At 42.3% G+C, this 27,486-nt stretch overlaps 1 pseudogene; it reads left to right on the forward strand.

The window, feature by feature from the left end:
- Positions 1–757: 757 nt before the first annotated feature.
- On the forward strand, positions 758–26,861 carry LOC148861188 (gibberellin 20 oxidase 2-like; annotated as a pseudogene).
- Positions 26,862–27,486: the final 625 nt, after the last annotated feature.

Below are 27,486 nucleotides of genomic sequence, written 5' to 3' on the forward strand. Positions count from 1 at the left end.
ATGCCCTATCCCCTTTAGCCAGCACTGGCGATAACACCACGAGGACCGTGTATATAGAGAACTTGCCTCAGCCTAGCATTCTCAGGGGAGCAGAGGAGGTCGCTCCCATCATTCAAGCAGAGCCGAGCTGGATTGATCCGCTCACGAGCTTCTTGCTACATGAGACCCTCCCCGTAGATCATAATGCTGCCAGGAGGGTAGAGCGTTAGGTAGCCAAATACGCCATGATAAACGGACGGCTGTACTTAAGATCCTACACGCTCCCCTACCTACATTGCCTGCGACCCTTTGAAGCCAAGCTCGTCCTCCGTGATACTCATGAGGGCCTGTGCAGTGGACACTTAGGGGGCAGGGCCCTCACTCAGAAAGAACTACGACAGAGGTATTACCGGCCAATGATGAAGGCAGATGCGACCGAGCTTGTCAAAAAATGTGACAAGTGTTAGAAGCACGCCAACATCCACCACTGGCCTACTGCCAACCTAAAATACCTCACTAGCCCATGGCCATTTGCACAATGGGGGATTGACCTACTTGGGCAATTCCCACCAGCAACGGACAAAGGAGGTTCCTAGTGGTGGAAGTTGACTATTTCACAAAGTGGGTCGAAGCTGAACCTCTCGCAACAATCATGGCCCAGAACGTGTAGAATTTCTTTTGGAAGAACATAGTGTGTCATTTCGGATTACCTCGTGTACTGATCTCCGACAATGGTAAGCAGTTCGAAGACATCAAATTCCAAAACTGGTGCTGAGACATGGGAATTCAGCAGAACTTCACCTTAATAGCGCACCCTCAGGCAAATGGTCAAACGAAAGTCATGAACAGGGCAATCCTTCAAGGACTAAAAGTGTGGCTGGACCGAGCTAAGGGATTGTGGACGAATGAGCTGCCCAGTGTATTATGGGCCTACCGTACTATGGAAAAGACTGCCATAGGAGAAACACCCTTTAACCTCACATACGGCATCGAAGCAGTCATTCCAGCCGAGATTGAAGTTCCTTCGCTGAGATTAGAAGCATATGATGGCAGGGCAAATGACGACAAGCTACGTACCAACCTCAACCTGCTTGACGAAGAATGGGGACCTCGCATACATTAGGACCACGGCCTACCAGCAAAGAGTAGCTCGGTACTATAACACCAAGGTCAAAAAGTGGACTCTCTGTGTTGGCGACCTGGTTCTCCGTAAGGTTATGGTGCCTGAGCCCAGCATTGGCAAGCTTGGTCCAAACTGGGAAGGACCCTACCGAGTAAAGCGAGTACTCGTGGAAGGAACATACAAGCTTGAAACCCTAGAAGACCTATAAATAACTGAATAGACGAGTCACTCTCAGGGCTTAAGGGCCAAAATGCCGAGCTAACAAAGACCTTGGCACAATAAGACCCAGTCGCCTCTATGCCATGGGCGAACTCCAAGAGCGGACCACGTGTCGTGAAAACATATCCAGATGTAGACTTTCTATCATCTGTATCCGACTGGAAATCGGCATCTGTATACCCTTGGATCTGTAGTGAGCTACCATCGAATACTAGACAAAACTCTTTTGTCCTTTGAAGGTACTTAAGTATGCTTTTCACAGCAGTCCAATGCTTAGGTCCTAGGTTGGCCTGAAATCTACTTACTACACTCACTGCATGAGCAAAGTCAGGGCGAGTGCACAGCATGGCATACATGATGCTCCCTACGGCAGAGGCATAGGGAACGTCTTTCATGCCATCAATCTCCTTAGAATTCTTGGGAGACATCTTCTTGGAGAGAGTGACTCCATGCCTGAAAGGAACATTTACTTTCTTGGAGTTTTCCATGCTGTATATTTTGACTATTTTGTCAATGTAGGAAGATTGGGATAATCCTACTATCCGCTTCGATCTATCTCTATAGAGTCGAAGACCCAGTATATAGGAGGTTTCTCCAAGATCTTTCATGGAGAATTGTTGTGAAAGCCATACTTTCACCGTAGTCAACATTCCTACATCATTCCCAATGAGTAGAATGTCATCTACATACAGAACCAAGAAGGTAACCTTATCTCCACTGTACTTCCTGTAAACACAGGGTTCATCCGGATTCTGCTCGAAGTCAAACGATTTGACGGCAAAGTCAAAACAGATGTTCTAACTTCTAAAATCTTGCTTAAGTCCATAAATGGATCTATTAAGTTTACATACCATGTTTTCCTGACCCGCAGTTATGAAGCCTTGCGGCTGTTGCATATAGATATCTTCAGTAAGATCTCCATTCAGGAATGCAGTTTTGACATCCATTTTCCAAATCTCAAAATCATGGTATGCTACTACAGCTAGCAGGATCCTAATGGATTTAAGCATGGCCACAGGCGAAAAGGTTTCCTCATAATCGATTCCCTCTTTTTGAGTGTACCCTTTCGCCACCAAACGAGCTTTGAAGGTCTCAACCCTACCATCGGGGCCCTTCTTCCTCTTGTAAATCCATTTGCAACCGATTGCTTTTACCCCGAAGGGCGGATCTACTAGAGTCCAGACTCCATTGGTCTCCATTGAGTCCATCTCTGCTCTCATGGCCTCCACCCACTTCTGGGAATTTATGTCCAACATAGTTTCCGCATAAGTCACGGGATCCTCCTCACTAGTCAAGGTTTCCACAAAGTAACTATCCTAGTCATAACCATAATGGACTGGTGGCTTGGATACCCAAGTGGATCTTCTTGGTTGATCACTACCTGGAACTTGTGAGACATCTCCCACTGCTCCTGAGGTCTCCATCATCAAGAACAATTTCCTGACTATGGGTGTCCAGGATATAGTCGGTTTCCAAGAATTGCGCATTACGACTGCAGAACACTTTCTGCTCACTTGGGTCATAGAAAAGGTAACCTACAGAGCCTTTTGGGTAGCTTACAAATAGGCAACGACTGGTCTTGGATTACAACTTGTCTGCACTTGTTCTTTTAACGTGTGCTGGACAACCCCAAATCTTCAAGTGTCTGACACTTGGTTTCTTTCCGGTCCAAAGTTCATATGGAGTATTCGGAACCGATTTGGTTGGAACCTGATTTAGCACGTAAATCGCAGTCTCTAATGCGTAACCCCAAAAGGATGTCGGTAACTCTGAGTGTATGAGAAGTGACTGGACAGGATCAGCCCCTTTGTCGGACAATGGTAATGATCGGGAATGCACTCTCTCTGATGGAAACCAAACTGCTGGGAGTTGATTTCAATCGTTGGAATTTTGTATTGCAAAATTAAGAATATATATATATATATATATATGTATATGTACGGTTTCAAAAGATTTGCAAAAGGCTTTAATTATTGAGATCCATGTGAGTAGAGAGTGCGGCACTGTTCCTTGCAGCCGAGAGAGAGGTCTTCTCTTGTCGGGTAGTGCTTGATCATTAAGGGCTGAGAGGTTAAGTGTAAGACCATTTAGGATAGTACCTGATGGGCTAATCTTGCACCTGCCCACAGTCCCTAGGTTTTTATAAGATGGCTTGGCCCAGGGACCACTTAATGTAAGTGTTGGGACCATAGGGTCCATGTGATGGGCTCAAGGGGGTCACTGAGTCTTTCATTGAATTCGGTTGGGCCTTGTAATAAAGATTGAGCCGAACCCATGTGGCTGGTGTGTAGATCAATGCTTGGGTCCCACGCCATACAAAGAAGCCCAACTGGGCAGTAGGTTGGAAACTAGTTAAACACTGAACACTTAATGGGCCAAAAGCCCATTTCGAACTGGGCTGATATGATCACCAGTTCATAGGGCGAATCTGAGATTAGTGTTAGTAAAAGGATTGGGACTTTGACCTTATCCACTCTAAGGGACCAAATTCAAATTAGATTGAATCTGGTAACCTCCTGATAAGATCAGGAGTGAACTAACTTAGTCTGTAGATAGGATTAAGATTAACCTCTATCCAAATACTGATTTGGATTGGGATAACTCCCAAAATATTGGGAGGTTTCTTAATCAAGAAGAAAGAGGAGAAAACCCTAGCAGAAATATCAGATTTCGAACTAGGGGGTTTGAGTAAGCAAGAAACACATCCTGCAATCTGAGATTTGATCTCTCACAGACTCCAGAGAGAAGAGACAGTTCTTCTCTCTTCGTCCTTGGACTTCTCCTCCTTCAGCCGCCGCCACTACCTGTTGGAAGATTGGATCTTTGCATCAACAGAAAGTCAAGAAAGCAATTCTTGACAATAGTTTTGCAAGAAAGACACTAGGATTCGGTGTTCAAGGTTCTAGAGGGTACTTGTGAAGAATCCAGTGTGTAGGACGCACCCTGCTGGTTCCGTTCCATCCACAATTGTGTCATCTTCAGCAGGAGCGGATCTTGGTTACTTCTTTGGGCGTGAACACCAACTTTGGGAGATATTATTTCTCCGGATCAGGTATAATCCTTCATGTTTCCTTTTGGTTCAGATCTGGTTTGTTTATGGTTCAAGTAGGATCATTGAATAATGTATTCTAAATTTAGGGAATATGATTCCCAGTTGGAAGAAGGTAGGAATTTTTTTTGAAATTCGCCCCCCCCATTCCGCACCTTTCTTGGCATCCATTAGATGGATCCTACCATTCTTTCAATGGTATCAGAGCCACAGGTTCGAATCTTGAACCAAAAGAAAATCAGATCTGATCTAAAATTAATTTTGTTAAATCCAAAAATTTATTTAGAATTGTTTTTTATTTATTTATTTATTTAATGGACTGTTCGAACCTGGAGATTGCAGTGCAGATTTGGCACAGATAGTCTGCGCACCCTTTTTTCTTCCTTTTATTATTATTCGGTCTGTAAATAATTTTTTTTTATTTTTCTAGACTGAATGTATAGGATTTGATCAAGAATGTAATTAATTAATATAAATAGGATTTATGTTTTTTATTTATTTTCTTGATTAAAGAAAAAGGAAGAAGATGGCGGCGCTGGAGATTTGCAGATGGAGAAATCGCATATTGCGATTTACAGTTTATGAAACTGTAACTTTTGTGATTAACCTCTATTTTGCAGGTGGTATGAACAATCCATATTTTTGATTTGTGATTGTCTAAAATAAAAAAATTATTAATTTCAGATCTCTCTTGAATTAATTCTTGAATTGAAAATCGGTTTTGGACCATTTCAGACAAGATTGGACCAAAATTGTTTGGACCAAATTTGAGATTCGAAGGGAGCTGTTTTTCAGTCCATTTTTTCTCACACTGATTATTCCAAATCTGATGTTCAATTACAGGGATTAATTCGGCCCATCTATAAAGCCCAATTTTAAAGGGTTAAAACTGCAAAAGCCCATTGTTATGAGAAAAGCTGTATGGGTCGAACTGCTAACTACAATTCAGCCCATACACCTAGTAAAAATTAATTGTTAATGCTTTAAGTTTTAAATGGGCCATTCGATGGGCTTTATAGTAGTTAATTGATTGGATCAATTCTTCCTTTACATGTGATGTTTGGATGTATGATGTACTGTGACCATGGGCCATAAGCACTTGGCCCATGTTAATTTGTTAGTGGCTCTTGCGCACACCATGGCTGAATGCACATCATTGCCATGGTGTCCCTTAAGGTCATTGGATGACCCCTCTCCACTTGGTGGGCCCCACAACCCTGAAAAGGGGTGCGTACAGAACCCCTAGCCGATTGAGGCCCACCAGAAATCTGGCTTTATGAAAGTCAGTGGGAGCCACTTTGGTTTGACCTAAATTAGAACTAGGGCGTAATTTTTGTTCCCTCCAAGCAAATATGAGTGCCTGTGATAGGGAGATCCATTTGATGGACTCTCTAAAGGCCTTCCATCATTAGCACAATGATGGGTCCATCAGTAATGAGGAAACGCACCATAAAATTGGGCTATCCATTTGCTGTTGCATCTATTAGAGTGTTTCATTAGATGATAGGGGTGTCATAGACCGATGTGGGAGGGGCTTCACCAAAAAATGGGAACTCTCTCAAGGTACTTTGGCGTAACCAGAATATGATGGGTGTGTACTCACTGGATAGAAAGGTTTACCTGAAAACGGCTCTGAACCTTGTCTGACAGAGGCCAAAGGGAAACTCATTTGATGAGTGGATATGATCCGTCATAGAAAGGTGGTGGGGTTATGCAGCTGAAATAGTTGGCTTCACGCACTCTATGTGATTTCCCACATTTCCAAAGACATTCCGTCGTCTCCGTCACTGAGAAGGGAGGGAAAATCTCAGAGATGAATAAATGGGAATGGAACATAGATTAAAAGTCATATCTATGTAGGTAACATGAATCAAACTAAGGTTGTGGACTAACGTTTTTGCTATTTTTTTAGAAAATGGAAAACGGTCAATTTGCAAAACTTCTAGATGATAACAAGCTTAAGGGCCCAAACTATGCCGACTGGTACAGAAATCTTATGCTGATCCTAACTTCTGAAAAGTTAGATAAGGTGGTGAAAAGTCCTGCCCTGGAACGTCCGGGTGATAGGGCTTCTGAGGCCCGGAGGAGGGACTACCAAGAATGGGAAGATAAGAACTCCCTAGCCCGCTGCTTTGTCATTGCCTCATTAGACAACTCAATACAGAGGCAGTTTGATAAGATCGAACTAGCCAAAGACATATTGGACAGTCTAAGAACAATGTATGAAGAGCATAATCGTTCTACTCGATAGAAGGTCCTGAAATTGTTCATGACCGCGCAGATGTCCAAGGGGCAGAAAGTTCATGACCATTGTCTTCGGATGATGGTATACATTAATGAACTTGAAGCTCTTGGATCCGGGCTAGATCTTGGCACGCAAGTGGATGCCATCCTGAATTCTTTGCCCTCTTCCTTTAATGTGTTCACTATGAACTACAATATGAATAAGCTGAATGTCAGTGTCCAGGAACTCAGAAATATGTTGCAGAGGGCCGAGGATCTTTTAAAGAAGGATGAGCCTGTGGTTATGCTTGCTGAAACTAACAGATTGGACAAGAAAAAGAGAAAGGCAAAGAAGCCCCAGAAGAAAGCTGCCAAACCCAAGAAGCAAAAGAAGAACAAGGCGTCGGATGTCTGTCACTTCTGCAAACAGACCGGCCACTGGAAGAGGAAATGTCCTGCCTACCTGGAATCTAAGAAAGGTAACATCGAAACTTGTGTCATAGAAACTAATATGTTAGTTACTTCTGTGTCCTGGTGTTTTGACTCCGGGGCTTCAACTCATGCATGTAACTCACTGCAGGGGTTCAAAGTTAGCAGAAGATTGAGTGATGGCGAGGTGACACTATTCTTGGGAACGACTGCAAGTGTTGTAGCTACGGCGATAGGAACCGTAGAATTAGTTTTTAGAGAAGGAGTCCTTGTACCTATAGATTGTCTTTATGTACAGAACTTGAGAAGAAATTTAATTTCTGTTTCTAAACTGTGTGCTGATGGATATACTGTTTATTTTAGTAATATGATTACTGTTAAACGGAATAACAAATTCATCGCATGCGGGGAACTGGAGAATGGTCTCTATGTTCTACATCTTTCTCTAGAAACTAACCTAACCGAAACTACGTCGGTCGAAAATCCCAAGAAAAGGAATCATGATACAATTAATCCCACGTGCCTCTGGCATTACCGACTTGGCCATATGGGTATTGACCGAACCACAAGACTGGTAAACGATGGTCCTTTGGATTTTCTAACCGTAGAAAATCTTCCCACTTGTGAGCCTTGCCTTCAAAGTAAGATGACTAAGCAGCCATTTGACGGTAAGCCTAAAAGATCTAGAGGCACACTTGACCTAATACATACTGATGTATGTGGTCCCTTGAGTGTTAGGACACGGAATCAACACGTGTACTTCATCACCTTTACAGATGATTCTTCATGATATGGTTACGTGTACCTAATGAGACACAAGTCTGAATCCTTTGAAAAGTTCAAAGAGTTCAGACAGGATGTCGAGAAACAGTTGGGGAGAGAAGTTAAGGCCCTTCGATCAGATCGATGTGGCGAGTATCTCTCTGACGAATTCAGGGACTACTTAAAGGACAATGGGATAGTGTCACAACTAGCTCCTCCTGCTACACCACAACTCAACGGTGTTTCAGAGAGGAGGAATAGGACCTTGTTGGACATGGTCCGGTCACTTCTAGTACGCTCGGATCCAAGAGCCTCCAGTTCGTTGATGTAGCCCATCATCCGAAGACAATGGTCGTGAACTTGTTGGCCCTTGGACATTTGAGTGGTCATGAACTACTTCAAGATCTTTTTCCGAGTAGAACAATTTTGCTCTTCATACTGTTAGACAGTCTTGTATGCCCTTAGCTTCAATCGGATTTGATGTACTTTTGTTATTTAGTGGAAATAAATTAAAGTGCATATTTGATTCATGTTGTTTGGTATAATTCTGTGTAAGACCCTAAAACTGGACACTTATAGAAACTTGTGTTATTTTTAAATGTTCACAGCCATTAGATAAGTCTGGGGAGATTTTTCCTGTCAAGGCTGATACTGGTGTGCCACCAAGTGTTGGGATGTTTTGTTTCGGCAATCAGGGTAAGACCCAAGGCACCTGCAGTATGGGATTGCTTGGACCCTTGAACCGGACTAGATTTCCTGTATTGCCCTAGACCTTGGAGACAGATGGGCAAAACTGGAAAGTTACACCTGACCCCTAGACTCGATTATGACACATCACTAGGTGTCAGATCGGGCTGTCTTTGATGTGTCAATCAGTGAGATCCTTAGTGGGGGTCAAAACCTGGACATGTTGGGGAAGTCTGAGAATTTATCTGAGTGAGTGGTCATAGTGACAGGATCAGCCCCTTTGTCGGACAATGGTAATGATCGGGAATGCACTCTCTCTGATGGAAACCAAACTGCCGGGAGTTGATTTCAATCGTTGGAATTTTGTTTTGCAAAATTAAGAAATATATATATATATATATATATATATGTACGGTTTCAAAAGATTTGCAAAAGGTTTTAATTCTCGAGATCCATGTGAGTAGAGAGTGTGACATTGTTCCTTGCAGCCGAGAGAGAGGTCTTCTCTTGTCGGGCAGTGCTTCATCATTAAAGGCTGAGAGGTTAAGTGTAAGACCATTTAGGATAATACCTGATGGGCTAATCTTGCACCTGCCCACAGTCCCTGGGATTTTATAAGATGGCTTGGCCCAGGGATCACTTAATGTATGTGTTGGGCCCATAGGGTCCATGTGACGGGCTCAAGCGGGTCACTGAGTCTTTCAGTGAATTTGGCTGGGCCTTGTAATAAAGGCTAGGCCAAACCTATGTGGCTGGTGTGTAGATCAATGCTTGGGTCCCACGCCATACAAAGAAGCCCAACTGGGCAGCAGGTTGGAAACTAGTTAAACACTGAACACTTAATGGGCCAAAAGCCCATTTCGAATTGGGTTGATATGATCACCAGTTCATAGGGCGAATCTGAGATTAGTGTTAGTAAAAGGATTGGGTCTTTGACCTTAACCACTTTAAGAGACCAAATTCAAATTATATTTGAATTTGTTAACCTCCTGATAAGATCAAGAGTTAACTAACTTAATCTGCATATAGGATTAAGATTAACCTCTATCCAAATATTGATTTGGATTGGGATAACTCCCAAAATATTGGGAGGTTTCTTAATCAAGAAGAAAGAGGAGAAAACCCTAGCAGAAATATCAGATTTCGAACTAGGGGGTTTCAGTAAGCAAGAAACACATCCTACAATATGAGATTTGATCTCTCACAGACTCTAGAGAGAAGAGACAGTTCTGCCCTCTTCATCCCTGGACTTCTCCTCCTTCAGCCGCCGCCACTACCTGTTGGAAGATTGGATCTTTGCAGCAACAGGAAGTCAAGAAAGCAGTTTTTGACAATAGTCTTGCAAGAAAGACACTAGGATTCGGTGTTCAAGGTTTCCAAAGGGTTTTTGAGAAGAATCCAGTGTGTAAGACGCACCCTGCTGGTTCCGTTCCATCCACAGTTGTGTCATCTTTAGCAGGAGCGGATCTTGGTTATTTCTTTGGGTGTGAACTCCAACTTTGGGAGATATTATTTCTCCGGATCAGATATAATCCTTCCAGTTTCCTTTTGGATCAGATCTGGTTTGTTTGTGGTTCAAATAGAATCCTTGAATAATGTAATCTAAATTTAGGGAATATGATTCCTAGTTGGAAGAAGGTATGAAATTTTTTTGAAATTCGCCCCCCCCATTCCGCACCTTTCTTGACGTCCATTAGATGGATCCTACCATTTTTTCAGCATACATCGTCCTCAGATTGTCCAATATGTCCTTGGCAAGTTCGATCTGATCGAACTGCCTCTGTATTGGGTTATCCAAGGAGGCGATGATGTAACACCGAGCTAGGGAGTTTTTCTCCTCCCATTCCTGATAGCCTCTCCTTCGGGCCTCAGAAGGCTTGTCTCCCGGATGCTCCGGGGCAGGATTCTTTGCCACTTTGTCCAGTTTTTTAGAAGGTAGGACCAGCATAAGGTTCTTGTACCAGTTGGTGTAGTTTGGGCCCTTAACTTGTTGTCATCAAGAAGCTTTGCAAAAGATCCATTTGCCATTATCTGATAAAAAAGCAAACATCAGTCCACAACCTAATTTGATTCATGTTCATTTCATAGATATGGCTTTTAATCTACGATCCATTTCCATTTATTCATCTCTGAGATTTCCTTCCTTTCTCAGAGATGGAGACTACGGGTTGTATCTAGAAATGTGGGAAATCACATAGGGTGCATGGAGCCAACTGTTTCAGCTGCATAACCCCACCACCTTTTTGTGAAGAATCATATCCACTCATCATATGAGTTTTCCCTTTGGCCTCTGTTAGACAAGGTTCAGAGCCGTTTTCAGGTAAACCTTTCTGTCCAGTGAGTGCTTACTCATCATATTCGTGAATGCCAAGGTACCGTGAGAGAGTTCCCATTTTCTGGTGAAGCCCCTCGCACATCGGTCTATGACGCCCTTATCATCTTATGAAACACTCAAACAATCCCAACAGCAAATGGATAGCCCATTTTGGTGCGTTTCCTCATTACTGAATGACCCATCCTTATGCTAATGATGGAAGGCCTTTAGAGAGTTCATCATATGAATCTCCCTATCACTTGCACTCATATTAGCTGGAGGAAACAAATAATTACGCCCTATTTTGATTTAGGTCAAACCAAAGTGGCTCCCACTAACTTTCATAAAGCCAGATTTCGGTGGGCCTTAAATCGGATAGGGTTCCGCACGTAACCTCTTGATGAGGTGTGGGGGCCCACCACTGAGGGAGGTCATCCAATGACCAAAAGGGACACCGTGGCAAGGATGTGCATTCAGCCATGGTGTGCGCAAGAGCCACTGTCGAATGAGCATGGGCCAAGCACTTATGGCCCATGTACGCAGCACATCACACATTCATACATCTCATGCAGGGATAAATTGATCCAATCAATTAATTATATGTAAGGCCCATTGGAAGCCCGTTAAAATTCTATAATATTAACCATTAATATTATCTAGGTATATGGGCTGAATTAGGGTTACCTAGTTCGACCCATATAGTTTTATCCTTTAAATGGGCTTTTAGCAGTTTTAACTATTAAAAACTGGGCCTTTACAGGTTGGGCCGAATTAACCATTTAATTAAATATCAATCCTTAGTCCCATTAGTGGGAAAAATTAGGGCAAACTTTCAGCCTTGATTAAACCCTAGAGTTGGTCCAAATAGTTTGAACCAATTTTGGTTCAAATGGGTCTAGGGTTTGATTTTTAATTCAATCCTTAATTCAAGAAAATAATCTGAAATTAAATAACTGATAAAAGAAAAACAAAAAAAAAAGGTTAATCAGGGCTATTCGCACACTCATCCTGTAAAATAGAGGTTAGATCACAGATTGCATTTTCTTAAACTGTAAATCGCAGTCAGCGAATCTCCCATCTGTGAAATCTCCTTCTCTGCGGCGCCATCTTCGATCCAAAATGAAAAATAAATAGAAATCCTATTTCTATTAATTATTACATCAGATTGAGTGCCTATACATTGAGTCTAAAATAAAAAAAAATTATTTACAGACCAAATGTAATAAATAAATTCAATAAACTACAAATCTTGCAGTTCTCCCTACGCAAACTAAGAGTTCGATCTCCTCTTCTACGAACAACCCATAAATCATGAAAATTATAAAAAACTATTCTAAATAATAATCATATTTATTTAAAATTAATTTCATATTATTTGCCCATCTGTTTTGGGAACAAATTTCCCAAAACCCATATCTGTGCAAATTGGGTAGAACGCCTTCTCCCTATTTGCGCAGGTTCAGATCTGAAATAGAATGGTTCAAGATTTGAACCTGGCTCTAATACCACTGAAGGGATAGGAAATCCATCACATGGACGCCCAAGATTGCAGAATAAAGGGGACGGATTTCAAAAATTTTTCTTTCCCTTCACTTGGGAATCGAATTCTCTATTTAGAAAATCATATTTTCAATGATCATTCTTGAACCATAAACTGAACCAGATCTGAACCAAAAGGAGTAGAGAGAGATAATACCTGATACAGAGAAATAGTATCTCTCAATGGAGGTGTTCACGCCCAAGGTAGAATCCAAAATCTGCTCCCACTAAAGATGGCGCAGTGTAGGGTGGAGCAAAATCAACAGTGTTCTTCCTAAGAACTTGATCCTTCCCAAGAATCACCTGGATGGCTTGTGAATACAACTCCTACCAATCTTTTCTCCAAAAGATTAGAATCAAGATCCAATCTTGATTTCTCCCAAGGAATGGAGATCGAACTGCTATAGGTGGCGGCTATAGGAAGGAGGCGGCTAGAGAGTATTTGCAGGGTGCAGAATTCTCTCCTCTGTGATCTCAGCTCTGAAGACAAGACTGTTGGTTGTCTGTTGTGTTGTGTCTAAAGGCTGCCGCCACCTTTTCCTTTTATAGACTTAAAGGGATCAGCTCCTAATCCCATTAGGAGATGCTAGCCCAAATCATATCTGGATTAGAAGTCCCTTTAAGATAAAAGATAATCCTTATGTTATCTGCAGATTAGATCAACCATCTCCTAATCTAATTAGGAAGTTTCCAGATCTAAATCTCATTTAGATCTTGGACTCTTTGAGTGGATAGGGTGTGGGCCCAATCCTATCAACTGATCCTATCTTAGAATTCGCCCCTTATTGAGTAATCAAATTAGCCCAGTTCGAAATGGACTCAAGGCCCATTTAGGGTTATGTATTCATTTAGCCTTCCAAACTGCTGCCCAGTTGGGCTTCATTGTATGGCGTGGACCCAAACATTGATCTACACATTAGCCACATGGGTTCAACCCAGCCTTTGTTACAAGGCCGGGCCGAATACACTGTTATGGACAGTGCACCCCCTGAAACCCATCAGATGGGCTCTATGGGCCCAACACTTACCCTAAGTGGTCCTTGGGCCAAGCCACCTTGTAACACCCAGGGACTGTGGGCAGATGCAAGATTAGCCCATCAGGTATTATCCTCAATAGTCTTACACTTAACCTCTCAGCCCATACTGATCATACACTGCCCGACAAGAGAGGACTTCACCCTCGGCTGCAAGGAACAGTGTTGCACTCTCTCAAGTATGGATCCTGGGAATTAAAACCTTTTGCAAATCATTTCGAAACCATAATTTATATACTTTTATATCTCATATAAAATATGTTTTGCAAAACAAATTTCAACGATTGAAATCAGCTGCCGGCAGTCTTGGTTTCCATCAGTGAGAGTGCATCCCCGATCATTACCTTTGTCCGACAAAGGGGCTGATCTTGTCACTATGATCACCGACTTAGATGAATTCTCAGACTATCCCAATATACCCAGGTTTTGATCCCCACTAAGGATCTCACTGATTGGTACATCAAAGACAGCCAAATCCGACACCTAGTGTAGTATCATAATCGAGTCTAAGGGTCGGGTGTAATTTTCCAATTTTGCCCATCAATCACCAAGGTCCAGGGCAATACTGGAAATCTGGTCCAGTTCAAAGATTCAATTAATCCTACACTGTATGTGCCTAGGGTCTCACCCCGGTAGCTGAGACAAGCCACCCCAACCGACTTGGTGGCACCACAAAGTCAGCTTTGTTAGGATAAGTCTCCCCAGACCGACCCACTGGCTTTGAACATTCTAAACTAACACGAGTCTCATTAAGTGTCCAGTTTATGGGTATTACACAGAAACATACCAAGGGAACATGAACCAAATATGCACTTTTATTCATTTACAATAAACTCATAAAGTACATCATTTTGATTGAAGTTAAGGGCATACAAAACTGTCTGACAGCTCCCACTTGCACTTAGGTCCAATCAGGTACTAGCCAGAGTCCCATGCTTTCCACATGTTTCTCAAACACTTTCTGTGATAGTGGCTTTGTCAATGGGTCTGCTACATTTTCTGCTGATGCTACCTTTTGAATCAGGACGTCCCCTCTACCAACAATCTCCCTCAGTACATGGTAGTTCCTCTCGATGTGCTTCGACTTCGAGTGGGCTCGTGGCTCCTTAGCTTGAGAAATAGCTCCATTGTTGTCACACAACAATGGGATGGGTGATGTGCTGGATGGAACTACTCCCAACTCGTGAACGAACTTCTTCATCCACACGGCTACTTTGGCAGCCTCACTTGTGGCAATGTACTCGGCCTCGGTCGTGGAGTCTGCAGTGGACCCCTGTTTGATGCTTTTCCAGCAAACAGCACACGATCCTATCATGAAAACATATCCAGATGTAGACTTTCTATCATCAGGATCCCACTGGAAATCGACATCTGTATACCTTTGGATCTGTAGTGTGCTACCATCGAATACTAGACAAAACTCTTTTGTCCTTCGAAGGTATTTAAGTAATTTTTTCACAGTAGTCCAGTGCTCCTGCCTGGGTTGGCCTGAAATCTGCTTACTACACTCACTACCTGAGCAATGTCTAGACAAGTGCACAACATGGCATACATGATGCTCCGTATGGTAGAGGCATAGGGAATGTTTTTCATTTCATCAATCTCCTCAGATATCTTGGGAGACATCTTCTTGGAGAGAGTGACTCCGTGCCTGAAAGGAACATTTCCTTTTTTGGAGTTTTCCATGCTGTATCTCTTGATTAATTTGTCAATGTAGGCAGATTGGGATAATCCTATTATCCACTTCAATCTATCTCTATAGAGTCGTAGACCCAGTATATAGGAGGATTCTCCAAGATCTTTCATGGAGAATTGCTGTGAAAGCCATACTTTTACCATAGTCAACATTCCTACCAAGAAGGTAACCTTATCTCCACTGTACTTCCTATAAACACAGGGTTCATTCGGATTCTGCTCGAAGTCAAATGATTTGATGGCAGAGTCAAAATGGATGTTCCAACTTCTAGAAGCTTGCTTAAGTCCGTAAATGGATCTATTAAGTTTACACACCATGTTTTCCTGATCCGCAGCTATGAAGCCTTGCGGCTGCTGCATATAGATATCTTTCGTAAGATCTCCATTCAGGAATGCAGTTTTGACATCCATTTGCCAAATCTCATAATCATGGTATGCTGCTATAGTTAGCAGGATCCTAATGGATTTAAGCATGGCCACAGGCGAAAATGTTTCCTCATAATCGATGCCCTTTTTCTGAGTGTACCCTTTTGCCACCAGACGAGCTTTGAAGGTCTCAACCCTACCATCGGGGCCCTTCTTCCTCTTTTAAATCCATTTGCAACCGATTGCTTTTACCCCGGAGGGCAGATCTACTAGAGTCAAGACTCCATTGGTCTCCATTGAGTCCATTTCTGCTCTCAAGGCCTCCACCCACTTCTGGGAATCTATGTCCAACATAGGTTCCGTGCGTAAGTCATGTGATCCTCCTCAATAGTCATGGTTTCCACCAGGTAACTATCCTGGTTGAAGGGATAGGAAATCCATCATATAGACGCCCAAGATTGTGGAATAATGGGGGCGAATTTCAAAAATTTTTCTTTCCCTTCAACTGGGAATCGAATTCCCTTTTTAGAAAATCATATTTTCAAGGATCATTCTTGAACCATAAACTGAACCAGATCTGAACCAAAAGGAGGAGAGAGAGATAATACCTGATACAGAGAAATAATATCTCTCAATGGAGGTGTTCACGCCCAAGGTAGAAACCAAAATCTGCTCCCACTGAAGATGGCGCAGTGCAAGGTGGAGCAGAATCAACAGTGTCCTTCCTAAAAACCTGATTTTCCCAAGAATCACCTGGACGATTTGTGAATACAACTCCTACCAATCTTTTTTCCAAAAGATTGGAATCAAGATGCAATCTTGATTTCTCTCCCAAGGAATGGAGATCGAATTGCTATAGGCGGCGGCTGCAGGAAGGAGGTGGCTAAAGAGAATTTGCAGGGTGCAGAATTCTCTCTTCTGTGATCTCAGCTCTGAAGACAAGACTACTGGTTGTCTGTGTGTTGGATGTTGTGTCTAAAGGCTACCGCCCTCTCTTCCTTTTATAGACTTAAAGGGATCAGCTCCTAATCCCATTAGGAGTTGCTAACCCAAATCATATCTAGATTAGAAGTCCCTTTAAGATAAGGGATAATCCTTATCTTATCTGTAGATTAGATTAGCTAGTTCCTAATCTAATTACGAAGTTTCCAAATCTAAATCTCATTTAGATCTTGGACTCTCTGAGTGGATAGGGTGTGGGCCCAATCCTATCAGTTGATCTTATCTCAGAATTCGCCCCTTAAAAACTAATCAAATTAGCCCAGTTCAAAATGGGCTTAAGGCCCATTTAGGGTTATGTGTTCATTAAGCCTCCCAAACTGCTGCCTAGTTGGGCTTCCTTGTATGCCATGGGACCCAAACATTGATCTACACATCAGCCACATGGGTTCAGCCCAGCTTTTGTTACAAGGCTTGGCCGAATACACTGTTATGGACAGTGCACCCCCTGAAACCCGTCAGACAGGCTCTATGGGCCCAACACTTACCCTAAGGGGTCCTTGGGCCAAGCCACCTTGTAACACCCAGGGACTGTGGGCAGATGCTAGATTATCCCATCAGGTATTATCCTCAATGATCTTACACTTAACCTCTCAGCACATAATGATCATACACTGCCCGACAAGAGAGGACCTCTCCCTCGGCTGCATGGAACAGTGTTGCACTCTCTCAAGTATGGATCCTGGGAATTAAAACCATTTGCAAATCATTTCGAAACCATAATTTATATACTTTTATATCTCATATAAAATATATTTTGCAAATCAAATTTCAATGATTGAAATCGGCTGCCGGCGGTTTTGGTTTCCATCAGTGAGAGTGCATCCCCGATCATTACCTTTGTCCGACAAAGGGGCAGATCCTGTCACTATGATCACCCACTCAGATGAATTCTCAAACTGTCCCAACATACCCAGGTTTTGACCCCCGGTAAGAATATCACTGATTGGTATATCAAAGACAGCCTAATCCGACACCTAGTGCAGTATCATAATCGAGTCTAGGGGTCGGGTGTAATTTTCCAATTTTCCCTATCAATCTCCAAGGTCCAGGGCAATACTGGAAATTTGGTCCAGTTCAAAGATTCAATTAATCCCACACTGTATGTGCCTAGAATCTCACCCCGGTAGCTGAGACAAGCCACCCCAACTTACTTGGTAGCACCACAGTGTCAGCCTTGTCAGGATAAGTCTCCCCAGACCGACCCACTGGCTGTGCACATTCTAAACTAACACGAGTCTCATTAAGTGTCCAGTTTAAGGGTATTACATAGAAACATACCAGGGGAACATGAATCAAATATGCATTTTTATTCATTTACAATAAATTCATAAAGTACATCATTTTGATTGAAGCTATGGGCATACAATACTGTCTAACAGCTCCCATTTGCACTTAGGTCCAATCAGGTACTAGCCGGAGTCCCATGCTTTCAACGTGTTTCTCAAACACTTTCTGTGATAGTGGCTTTGTCAATGGGTCTGCTACATTTTCCGCTGATGCTACCTTTTGAATCAGGACGTCCCCTCTACCAACAATCTTCCTCAGTATATGGTACTTCCTAACGATGTGCTTCGACTTCGAGTGGGCTCGTGGCTCCTTAGCCTGAGCAATAACTCGATTGTTGTCACACAACAATGGGATGGGTGATGTGCTGGACGGAACTACTCCTAACCTGTGAACAAACTTCTTCATCCACACGGCTTCTTTGGCAGCCTCACTTGCGGCAATGTACTCTGCCTCGGTCATGAAGTTTGTAGTGGACCACTGATTGTTGCTTTTCCAGCAAACAACACACGATCCTATCGTGAAAACATATCCAGATGTAGACTTTCTATCATCTGGATTTGACTAGAAATCGACATCTGTATACCCTTGGATCTGTAGTGATCTACCATCGAATACTAGACAAAACTCTTTTGTCCTTTGAATGTACTTAAGTATGTTTTTCACAGCAGTCCAATGCTCCTGACCTGGGTTGGCCTGAAATCTGCTTACTACACTCACTGCCTGAGCAATGTCAGGGCGAGTGCACAGCATGGCATACATGATGCTCCCTATGGCAGAGGCATAGGGAATGTCTTTCATGCCATCAATCTCCTCAGTAGTCTTGGGAGACATCTTCTTGGAGAGAGTGTCTCCATGCCTGAAATGAACATTTCCTTTCTTGGAGTTTTCCAAATGTATCTTTTGACTATTTTGTCAATGTAGGCAGATTGGGATAATCCTATTATCTGCTTCGATCTATCTCTATTGTGTCGAAGACCCAGTATATAAGAGGCCTCTCCAAGATCGTTCATGGTGAATTGCTGTGAAAGCCATACTTTCACCATAGTCAACATTCCTACATCATTCCCAATGAGTAGAATGTCATCTACATACAGAACCAAGAAGGTAACCTTATCTCCACTGTACTTCTTGTAAACACAGGGTTCATCCGGATTCTGTTCGAAATCAAACGATTTGACGGCAGAGTCAAAATGGATGTTCCAACTTCTAGAAGCTTGCTTAAGTCCATAAATGGATCTATTAAGTTTACACACCATGTTTTCCTAACCCACAGCTATGAAGCCTTGCGGCTGCTGCATATAGATATCTTCAGTAAGATCTCCATTCAGGAATGCAGTTTTGACATCCATTTGCCAAATCTCAAAATCATGGTATGCTGCTACAGCTAGCAGGATCCTAATGGATTTAAGCATGGCCACAGGCGAAAAGGTTTCCTCATAATCGATGCCCTCTTTCTGAGTGTACCCTTTCGCCACCAAACGAGCTTTGAAGGTCTAAACCCTACCATCGGGTCCCTTCTTCCTCTTGTAAATCCATTTGCAACCGATTGCTTTTACCCCAGAGGGCGGATCTACTAGAGTCCAGACTCCATTTGTCTCCATTGAGTTCATCTCTGCTCTCATGGCCTCGACCCACTTCTGGGAATCTATGTCCAACATAGCTTCCGCGTAAGTCACGGGATCCTCCTCACTTGTTAAGGTTTCCACCAGGTAACTATCCTGGTCATAACCATAACGGACTGGTGGCCTGGATACCCGAGTGGATCTTCTAGGTTGGTCACTACCTGGAACTTGTGGGACATCTCCCACTGCTCCTGAGCTCTCCTAATCAAGAACAATTTCCTGACGATGGGTGTCCAGGATATAATCAGTCTCCAAGAATTGGGCATTTCGACTGCAGAACACTTTCTGCTCACTTGGGTCATAGAAAAGGTAACCTACAGAGCCTTTTGGGTAGCTTACAAATAGGCAACGACTGGTTTTGGATTCCAATTTGTCAGCACTCGTTCTTTTAACATGTGCTGGACAACCCCAAATCTTCAAGTGTCTGACACTTGGTTTCTTTCCGGTCCAAAGTTCATATGGAGTGTTCGGAACCGATTTGGTTGGAACCCGATTCAGCACGTAAATCGCAGTCTCTAATGCGTAACCTCTTAAGGATGTGGGTAACTTTGAGTGTATGAGAAGTGACCGGACCATATCCAATAAGGTCCTATTCCTCCTCTCTGAAACACCGTTAAGTTGTGCTGTAGCAGGAGGAGATAATTGTGATACTATCCCATTGTCCTTTAAGTTGTCCCTGAACTCGTTAGAGAGATATTTGCCACCTCGATCAGATCGAAGGGCTTTAATTTCTCTCCCCAACTATTTCTCGACCTCTTGTCTAAACTCTTTGAACTTTTCAAAGGATTTAAACTTGTGTCTCATTAGGTACACGTAACCATATCGTGAGAAATCATCTGTGAAAGTGATGAAATACATGTGTTGATTCCGTGTCCTAACACTTAGGGGACCACATACATCAGTATGTATTAGGTCAAGTGTGCCTGTACATCTTTCAGGCTTATTGTTAAATGGCCGTTTCATCATCTTGCCTTGTAGGCAAGGCTCATAGGTGGGAAGATCTTCTACAGTTAGAAAATCCAAAGGACCATCCTTTACCAACCTTGTGATTCGGTCAACACCGATGTGGCCAAGTCGGTAGTGCCACAGACACGTGGGATTAACTGTATGACGGGCTCTTTTCTTGGGGATTTCAGCCGACGTAGTTTCGGTTATGTTAGTTTCTAGAGAAGGATGTAGAACATAGAGACCGTTCTCTAGTTCCCCGTATGCGATGAATTTGTTATTTCTTTTAATAGTAATTGTATTATTAAAGAAGACAGAATAACCATCTGAACACAGTTTTGAAACAAAAATCAAATTTCTTCTTAAGTTTTGTACATAAAGACAATCTTTCAGTACAACTTTTCCTTCTCTAAAAATTAACTCCACGGTTCCTATTGCTGCGACTGCAACAATTGCAGTAGTCCCCAAGTAGAGAGTGACTTCTCCTTCACTCAGCCTTCTGCTTACCTTGAACCCCTGCAGTGAGTTATACGCATGAGTTGAAGCCCCGGAGTCAATACACCAGGACGTAGAAACTACCAATAAATTGGTTTCTATAACACAAGTTTCAAAATTACCTTTCTTGGATTCCAGGTAGGCAGGACAATTCTCTTGCCCGCTTTGCTAGTTTCAACAAGCATAGCTACAGGCTCATCCTTTTTAATCAGTTCTTCAACTCTTTGTAACATATTGCTGAGCTCTTGCAAGCTGACATTCAACTTGTTCATGTTATAGTTCATGATGAACGGATTAAAGGAAGGAGGCAAAGAATTAAGGATAGCATCAATCTGGGTTGCGAGGTCCAGCCCAGATCCAAGAGCCTCCAGTTCATTGATGTAACCCATCATCCGAAGACAATGGTCATGAACTTGTTGGCCCTTGGACATTTGAGTGGTCATGAACTGCTTCAAGACATTTTGCCGAGTTGAACGATTCTGCTCTTCATACATCATCCTCAGGCTGTCCAATATGTCATTGGCATGTTCGATCTGATCGAACTGCCTCTGTATTGGGTTGTCCAAGGAGGCGATGATGTAACACCGGGCTAGGGAGTTTTTCTCCTCCCATTCCTGATAGTCTCTCCTTCGGGCCTCGGAAGCCCTGTCACCCGGACGCTCTAGGGCAGGATTCTTTGCCACTTTGTCTAGCATTTCTGAAGCTAGGACCAGCATAAGGTTCCTATACCAGTCGGCATAGTTTGTGCCCTTAAGCTTCTTGTCATCAAGAAGTTTTGCAAAAGATCTGTTTGCCATTTTCTGATAAAAGAGCAAACATCAGTCCACAACCTAATTTGATTCATGTTCATTTCATAGATATGGCTTTTAATCTACGATCCATTTCCATTTATTCATCTCTGAGATTTCCCTCCTTTCTCAGTGACAGAGACTACGGGTTGTCTCTGGAAATGTGGGAAATCACATAGGGTGCATGGAGCCAACTGTTTCAGCTGCATAACCCCACCACCTTTCTGTGAAGGATCACATCCACTCATCATATGAGTTTTCCCTTTGGCCTCTGTCAAAAAAGGTTCAGAGCCGTTTTCAGGTAAACCTTTCTATCCAGAGAGTGCTTACCCATCATATTCATGAATGCCAAGGTACCGTGAGAGAGTTCCCATTTTCGGGTGAAGCCCCTCCCACATCGGTCTATGACGCACCTATCATCTTATGAAACACTCAGACAAGCCCAACAGCAAATGGATAGCCCATTTTCTGGTGCATTTCTTCATTACTAAATGACCCATCCTCATGCTAATGATGGAAGGCCTTTAGAGAGTTCATCATATGAATCTCCCTATCACAAGCACTCATATTAGTTGGAGGGAACAAAAATTACGCCATAGTTTGATTTAGGTCAAACCAAAGTGGCTCCCACTGACTTTCATAAAGCTAGATTTCGGTGGGCAATAAATCGGCTAGGGTTCTGCACGTAACCTCTTGATGAGGTGTGGGGCCCACCACTGAGGGAGGTCATCCATGACCAAAAGGGACACCATGGCAATGATGTGCATTCAGCCATGGTGTGCGCAAGAGCCATTGTCGAATGAGCATGGGCCAAGCACTTATGGCCCATGTACGCAGCACATCACACATCCATACATCTCATGCAGGGATAAATTGATCAAATCAATTAATTATCTGTAAGGCCCGTTGGAAGCCCGTTAAAATTCTATAATATTAACCATTAATATTATCTAGGTATATGGGCTGAATTAGGGTTACCCAGTTCGGCCCATATAGCTTTATCCTTTAAAATGGGCTTTTGCAGTTTTAACTATTTAAAACTGGGCCTTTATAGGCTGGGCCGAATTAACCATTTAATTAAATATCAATCCTTAGGCCCATTAGTGGGAAAATTAGGGCTGACTTTCAGCCTTGATTAAACCCTAGAATTCGTCCAAACAGTTTGAACCAATCTTTGTTCGAATGGGTCTAGGGTTTGATTTTTAATTAAATCCTTAATTTAAGAAAATAATCTGAAATTAAATAACTGATAAACGAAAAACAATAATCAGTTAATCAAGGCTATTCGCACACTCCATCCTGTAAAACAGAGGTTAGATCACAGATTGCAATTTCTTAAACTACAAATCGCAGATAGCGAATCTCCCATCTGCGAAATCTCCTTCTTTGCGCCGCCATCGTCGATCCAAAATTAAAAAATAAATAAATAGAAATCCTATTTATATTAATTATTACATCAGATCGAATGCCTATACAATGGGTCTAGAATTAAAAAAAAATATTTACAGACCAAATGTAATAAATAAATTCAATAAATTGCAAATCTTGCAGTTCTCCCTATGCAAACCAAGATTTCGATCTCCTCTTGTACGAACAACCCATAAATCAAGAAAATTATAAAGAACTATTCCTAATAATAATCAGATTTATTTAAAATTAATTTTAGATTATTTGCCCATCTGTTTTGGGAACAAATTTCCCAAAACCCATATTTGCGCAAATTAGGTAGAACGCCTTCTCCCTATTTGTGCAGGTTCAGATATGAAACAGAATGGTTCAAGATTTGAACCTGGCTCTGATACCACTAAAGGGATAGGAAATCCATCATATGGACGCCCAAGATTGTGGAATAAAGGGGGCGAATTTCAAAAATTTTTCTTTTCCTTCAACTGGGAATTGAATTCCCTATTTAGAAAATTATATTTTCAAGGATCATTCTTGAACCATAAACTGAACCAGATCTGAACCAAAAGGAGGAGAGAGAGATAATACCTGATACAGAGAAATAATATCTCTCAATGGAGGTGTTCACGCCCAAGGTAGAAACCAAAATCTGCTCCCACCGAAGATGGCACAGTGGAAGGTGGAGCAGAATCAGTAGTGTCCTTCCTAAGAACCTGATTCTTCCCAAGAATCACCTAGACAGCTTGTGAATACAACTCCTACCAATCTTTTCTCCAAAACATTGGAATCAAGATCCAATCTTGATTTCTCCCAAGGAATGGAGATCGAATTGCTATAGGCGGCGGCTGCAGGAAGGAGGCGGCTAAAGAGAATTTGCAGGGTGCAGAATTCTTTCTTCTGTGATCTCAGCTCTGAAGACAAGACTGCTGGTTGTCTGTGTGTTGGATGTTGTGTCTAAAGTCTACCGCCCCCTCTTCCTTTTATAGAATTAAAGGGATCAGCTCCTAATCCCATTAGGAGTTGCTAACCCAAATCATATCTGGATTAGAAATCCCTTTAAGATAAGGGATAATCCTTATCTTATTTGTAGATTAGATTAGCCAGTTCCTAATCTAATTAAGAGGGTTTCAAATCTAAATCTCATTTAGATCTTGGGCTCTCTGAGTGGATAGGGTGTGGGCCCAATCCTATCAGTTGGTCTTATCTCAGAATTCGCCCCTTAAAGACTAATCAAATTAGCCCAGTTCGAAATGGGCTTAAAGCCCATTTAGGGTTATGTGTTCATTAAGCCTTCCAAACTATTGCCCAGTTGGGCTTCCTTGTAAGGCATGGGACCCAAACCTTGATCTACACATCAGCCACATGGGTTCAGCCCAGCCTTTGTTACAAGGCTTGGCTGAATACACTGTTATGGACAGTGCACCCCCTGAAACCCATCAGATGAGCTCTATGGGCCCAACACTTACCCTAAGTGGTCCTTGGGACAAGCCACCTTGTAACACCCAAGGACTGTGGGCAGATGCAAGATTAGCCCATCAGGTATTATCCTCAATGGTCTTACACTTAACCTCTCAGCCCATAATGATCATACACTGCCCGACAAGAGAGGACCTCTCCCTCGGCTGCAAGGAACAGTGTTGCACTCTCTCATGGATCCCGGGAATTAAAACCTTTTGCAAATCATTGCAAAACCATAATTTATATACTTTTATATCTCATATAAAATATATTTTGCAAATCAAATTTCAACGATTGAAATCGACTGCCGGCAGTCTTGGTTTCCATCAGTGAGAGTGCATCCCCGATCATTACCTTTGTCCGACAAAGGTGCTGATCCTGACACTATGATCACCCACTCAAATGAATTCTCAGACTATCCCAACATACCCGGGTTTTGACCCCCGCTAAAGATCTCGCTGATTAGTATATCAAAGACAACCTAATCCGACACCTAGTGCAGTATCATAATCGAGTCTAGGGGTCAGGTGTAATTTTCCAATTTTGCCCATCAATCTCCAAGGTCCAGGGTAATACTGGAAATCTGGTCCAGTTCAAAGATTCAATTAATCCCACACTGTATGTGCCTGGGGTCTCACCCCGGTAGCTGAGACAAGCCACCCCAACCGACTTGGTGGCACCACATTGTCAGCCTTGTCAAGATAGGTCTCCCTAGACCGGTCCACTGGCTATGAACATTCTAAAATAACATGAGTCTCATTAAGTGTCCAATTTAAAGGTATTACACAGAAACATACAAAGGGAACATGAATCAAATATGCACTTTTATTCATTTACAATAAACTCATAAAGTACATCATTTTGATTGAAGCTAAGGGCATACAAAACTGTCTAACTGGGGCAGCATCATCGAGATTCCTGTTCGAACTTGCTTAAGGCTTGCCTCTAGTGCGGGCACCTCGATGCAAGGTAAATCTGCCCTAGGTGGTTCGGTGTATGGTAGCTCGGAAGACTGCGGGGAGATCTGCCTTACATCCATGCTTGCCTGACATTTGTACCTACCAGATCCGGTGGCAATGCTCGGATCACTTGCCAGGCAGCGTTCTGCCTGCCGTCGCTTAAAAGCATGGCACGCCTATCGAGTCCATACCTTGTAATAGCAACCTGTAGCAGCAGCCTGCACCTGCTACCCCTACCCTGGTGGTAACGGCTAGGGCAGTGGCGGTTACGCCTGATGTGGCCGAGCTTCGGTATACAAGGATCCCAACCCTCACGAAGCTAAAGTATTGAAGCTAGCACTTTCACACTCTTAACTCTCTGTGTCTTCTTTGAGTTTCCTCAAGAGTTCTAACTTAGCCATCGGAGTGTTCCCGCCATGAGAGCTCCCCGGGAACCCTTCACCTTCCTCTTCCTCTTCCTCTCAGGTCCCATCCGTCACAGCTAGGAGCCAAGTCTCAGGCAGCTAAGAGTGCCTAGATCTTGCTGCATCAGGTGGGTTCCTTTCTAGTGACCCAATTGCAGCCTGGGAAGCACTGAGGCTTGTGGGGGAGGCATATAAGAAACACAACTTCTTTCTTCTTTTAAATCACGGAGTAAAAGCTCGATTCATAGTTGATGCTCATTGCTACATGGATTTGTTCTTTGACATGCCACTCCACGAAAAGCATTGGGCTTAGAGGAAGACCAGCAAGAACTGTGGATATGCTGGTAGGTTTACTAGCTACTTCTTCAAACTACGTTGGAAAGACCCTTTCCTTCAGCTATTCAGCCCACCAACAACCACACAAAACCGTGGAAGGATATTTCCTCAACGTCATGAGTGAATATTTCCTCTATTTTTCCTTGAATATTTTCTCAAACTTTGTTGCTTAATTAATTGATGTACGTGTTTTCTTGTCGTGTTTGTCCTCTATTTCGTTGGTTCGATTCACATAGGAGGGTTTACCAATGAGGCTATGAGTTCTCTCTCTCGGTATATATCATGGAGCTCTTATGAATGAGCCTTGGAGTAGGTCCTACCCATTTCTGAGATTTTTTTGAAGGAAATGATTCAATAATGAGGCTTAACTACTATCTGCAGTACCAGAAGCTAGAACTCACCCTTGGAACAGGGACCTCACTGTGATCCAACCTCTTTAACCATCCTTCATCAAGACCACATCAGTAATATGTTCATTGTATGATAAGTCCCAACCCTGAAGCTTTTGTCGTCAACGTCAGTAATATGTTCATTGTATGATAAATAAGATCAATAGTTATATTTATGTGCAGGAATGGAATGAGTGATTTATATTTTGTAGGATTAATTTCTTTTGATTCCGGTTGTCCAAGGACAGTAGCATAAAGTTGTTGTTAACAATAAAACACCAAGGAAATCTCAGACTTTCTTTCTCTGTCCAAGGGTAAATAAGTTGGTGTACCCTTTAGAGCATCCAAGATGAATATCAATAGTTAAAGTTGAGAGCATTCAAAATGAAGGATAAAATCGGTATTTAAAAAAATATATATCAGATAACGTTTTCTGTGTGCGTCAATGACGGAATGGAGGTTTTTCTCTAATTTTTCTAAAATTCAGGGGAAGTAACTATTACAATAAATTAAAGGAGATTGCCCTAAAAAATGTAGACCAGTCAATGGTGGGTGCTGATCTTCTTTACACACATCAAATTGATGATTCACGACAAAAATTTACCGTTACAATCTAATATTTTGATTTCATAATATCTGGAGATGGACAAGGACGTAAGAGATGTGGTAATAGAGGAGGAATGGAGGACATCAACTTAGGGAGGAAATATAATATATGGTCACATCTTCTATGTCGGTTATGTATTAAAAGAATTTTATTATATATTTTGTCCGTTAAGTAGTAATAATAAACAGTCATTGAATCTAGGGAGTTCCATTCTGGGCAGTGTGAAGGTAATGGTTCGTCAAATAAACACAAATAGATGCATGATTTTAATAGGTATTTAACGAGGGATAAGTTGGTTAATCAATAAATTAATTACCATATTCATATATATTAGATTCTACTATAATCGAGGGTATCCAAAAATATCTCTC

Source organism: Nelumbo lutea, chromosome 4, assembly GCF_056320005.1.
Source record: "Nelumbo lutea isolate HS-2025 chromosome 4, American lotus-T2T, whole genome shotgun sequence".
Taxonomy (NCBI): Eukaryota; Viridiplantae; Streptophyta; class Magnoliopsida; order Proteales; family Nelumbonaceae; genus Nelumbo; species Nelumbo lutea.